The following is a 3935-nucleotide window of genomic DNA, read 5'->3' on the forward strand; positions in this document are numbered from 1 at the left end:
CTATCATAGAAAGAAGCAGACCATTAGTTCTGGGTCACCCAACAATCATGAATGTCCCACATGAAGTAGAACTGATTCTTAAGTAACATGCTACACATGCATTGTCCCCACAAAGAGTGCATCGCTATGAATTAAGGATTTTAAATGTGGATAACATAACTTTAAAAAGATGTAATGTTTTGAATCCAGCAACTTTATTGCCTGCTCCCTCTGATGGTGAGCTGCATCATGATTGTGCTAAGGAAGTGTTTCATTTCAGCTGCCTACGGGAAGATCTGCAAGACCAACCTCTAGAGAATTCTGATCTAACCCTTTTCACTTCATACTATGTGAATGGAAAACAACACACAGACTATGCAGTGGTGAGAAACTTAAGAGTTACTTGAAGCAGAACTTCTATGACCTTCAGTGAGTGCCCAAGGGGCTGAATTAACTGCATTAGCAAGAGCAGCCTGGTGGGGACATAATCAGCAGGTAACTGTTTATACTGATTCTAAATATGCTTTTGGAGTGTGTCATGCAACAAGTATGATATGGGAAGAACAAGGGTTCCTTACCTTGGCAGGCCAGCAAAATTGAAAGAAATAATGAATTGGCAGATAAAGCAGCTAAAGCTGCTGCCTGCCAACCTATACGAGTATACCACCATAACAACTCCCTCTGCTGATAACTGGCCAGATATCGATAATCCAGACCAAATATATGCAGGGGTTACTCAGGAAGAATGGATTCAATGGGAAAGTTGGGAGGCTATGAAAGATGAAACTGGAATTTGGACTATTGGGGGGAAAACCCATTTTACCAAGAAAAATATTTAATGACTTTGGCTAAGTGGTTTCATGATAAAACACATGGAGGGATAATAGCAGTTGTTAACCAGACTGAGAAAATGCGGGCAGCTCCCAGAATACTTATGGCAAGGATTGTGAGTTCATGCCCCACATGTTGGAAGTTTTCTGATGCAAAACCCAAACAGGAGGTTGGAGAATGATCATGGGCATACTTCCCATTCCAAAGACTGCAAATTGATTATGCTGATATGCCTTCTGTGAGTGGACTTAAACACCTGCTGGTAATCATGGATCAACTCTCAGAATGGGTAGAAGCTTTTCCCACCAGGAAAGCTGATGCTGCAGGAGTGGTCAAAACACTCTTGCAGGAAATCATTCCCAGATATGGAATACCTGAAACCATAGAATCTGATAGGGGTTCTCATTTTTCAGTGGGAATGCTAAACAATAACTATAAAAGTTTAGGAATACAATGACAGCTACATGTTCCATATCATCTGCAGTCCTCAGGACAGGTGAAAAGAATTACTAGAACTCTTAAAAATAAAATTGCTTTAATTTGTTGTCAGGCAGGTTTGAAATTACCTGAAGTTTTAGGAATAGTGCTATGGGATATTAGAAATATCCTTCACCAACCTCTACAGTTGTCACCAGCAGAAATAGTGTTTGACAGGTGTGTGAGCCAGCACAGGCAGGACATAGGAACAACCACAAAACCACAGATGAAATGCAAAGACTAAATTTATTTTTAACTCACCAACCAGGGGATCCCTAAAGCAGCACCCAGGCAGAGGCACACAAGTGGGGACACAGGCACTGTGGAGCTCAGTTCTTCCTAAAGGATTGCCAAAGCTGCTGATTCATGCAGGCATAGTTTACCACTGTGCTTTGATCTTCCCTACAGCAGGGCAGGAATCCCAAGTGTGTTTGATAGGGTGCCTCTAAGTCTATCACAGGCCTATGTTATCTAAACACAGATACTCTACTTGTCAAACACACAACAATTAGTATGATATATGTGCTTTTCTACACCTAGCTGCAGGTAACTTGAGTATGTTTACAATCCTCCTCACCAATCTTCCGTTATTTTCCCACAGCAGGCACTTAGCTGTACCTGGAACCTTTGTCCCCACTAGGACCAACCTCTTAGATGGATATGAGTTATCAAATTCGTATTGGGAATTCAAAAACATCTACAAGAAAATAGGGCACAAGCCAGATGTTTTCAACCAATACCAGCTGGAATGAAAGTGCATGATATCTGGTCTGGAGATGCAGTCATGATAAATGTCCACTCTTGCAAAACAAAGTTGGACCCTAAATGGGAGGGTCTGTATACTGTGTTATTAACTTCTTTCTTTGCTGTAAAGGTTGTAGAAAAGGTTAACTGGATTCACCACTCTCATGTTAAACAACTGCCTAAAGAACATCAATTAGATGGACCACCATTGACCCCGCAGGACCCCAACCTTGGAGATTGAAACTGGGACTGTTCAAGCATACAAAGGCTGAAGGAATCCCAGAACCATGTTGGTTTTGTTTTCTTTCTAGAACCACCTGGACCAGAGAGTCACCCGCTGCTTGGCCAAGTGGACCATCAGAGACCATAAATCAAGGACAGTGTCCTATTTGGTATATTCACCATCCTTATAGAGTGGCAACCACTCCAGGCTCAGTTCCAAGAGGGGAAGGTTTGAGATGGCATCAGCACGGTTGGTTTGGTTATCCTGCAATAATTGTGGCCAATGTCATCCTGGGTGTTGTATTGATAACTGTTATAAAGGTCATTGGGGAAACCATCATTGAGGTTGGGGCTGGGGAAATATAAACAAAAAAAGCGCAACTGGATAGATAAACTGATGCTGTGCATGCAGGTGGCACCAAACACCCAATAAAGAAGTTAGCCATGAGACTCAGTGTTTTATTATTGGGTTATCTTCTATACCTTCTTAAGACAGTAGAGTGGTTTACCCTAGTTTGGTATTAACATTTCTTTGTATAGGTGTTTTGGTTCTTTTTCTTTTATACATTTGATTGAAAACATCAGGCAAACCATCGCCAAAATGGGCTCAATCATATGTCAACAACCCCATTCTGTGAACGTTATTCTCAAAACTGTGTTAGTACAGTACTTTACTGCTTTTTCTAATACCCCCTACTCTTAGTTATAAGGAACACAATTCCTTTGTGTTGGCTCATCATGTAGTCAGCCTAACTACCCACAAAGGAGCCCAAAGTGCATACAACCCCCCCCCCAAAAGCGACTGGTTACAAAACTTGCTCTCTGGGTGGGGATTATCATCATGGTTTAGTAGTTTATTTAGTTCACTGCTAAAAAGTCTTTTACCTGTGGTTATTATGCTTCTGATAGCCTGCTGTGCTTTTACTTGTATTTGGGATTGTTTACAGAATATGCTTATGAAATCTATACAAGGGTATCGAAGAGTCCTCATACAAGGCCAACTACAGATGGGCAGGGATGCCCCAAAAAAATGGAGGTCTGTTACAGAAGGAGTTTGATTAACTGTATTCTCTCTGAATAGTCTCATTTAGCATTAGTAGCTTAGTAACTAAATAGTTGAAGCCTTAGGCTGCAAGAGCTAACTGAGAGTAAACTTTTTGATAAAACTAATGCTGCTAACACAGAACTAGCTGAATCCAGCAGACGTGAGCAGAATGAAGAAGATAAAGTGTGGAGTGGCTGGAAGAAAATGGGCATATTATGAGCAATCCAGACCAAGTAACTTTGTTGTAATAGCAGGCTGAGCAGGCCAAAGCTGTAACAAGCTGCAGCTGTTGTGAAGGACATATGCAAGGCCAAGGAAGACATAGAAACTGTGTACTGGCAGAGAGATAAGAAATTTGGACTATTAAGGAACTGTACGTGGGAAAGAGATGAAGGAGTTGGACTGAAAAATAAGAAAATAGAATGTCGAAACAGAATGTAGGTGAGGAGCATGGATACCACGCCGTGACCAATCATAGAGTGCAGGAGAGTGAATAGACAAGCAGCTTTAGCCTATTAGCAATCTAGAAGCAATGTGTGCGCTTTGTGCTAGTGTATACATTGCTGTGTATCCCTTAATAAAGTGGCACTAACTTGATCACATTGGTCGTATAAGTTGTGTCTGAGCCTTCCGCGTC

General features: G+C 41.4%; 1 long non-coding RNA gene across 1 annotated transcript; it reads left to right on the forward strand.

Annotated features, from left to right (window-relative positions):
- The first annotated feature begins 265 nt into the window (after positions 1–265).
- LOC119140832 lies at positions 266–2703 on the forward strand. Its single transcript, XR_005101742.1, has 2 exons — positions 266–474; positions 2343–2703. It is a non-coding gene; the product is annotated as an uncharacterized LOC119140832 (long non-coding RNA).
- The last annotated feature ends 1232 nt before the right edge of the window (positions 2704–3935 follow it).

This window comes from Falco rusticolus, chromosome W (assembly GCF_015220075.1).
Source record: "Falco rusticolus isolate bFalRus1 chromosome W, bFalRus1.pri, whole genome shotgun sequence".
Taxonomy (NCBI): domain Eukaryota; kingdom Metazoa; phylum Chordata; class Aves; order Falconiformes; family Falconidae; genus Falco; species Falco rusticolus.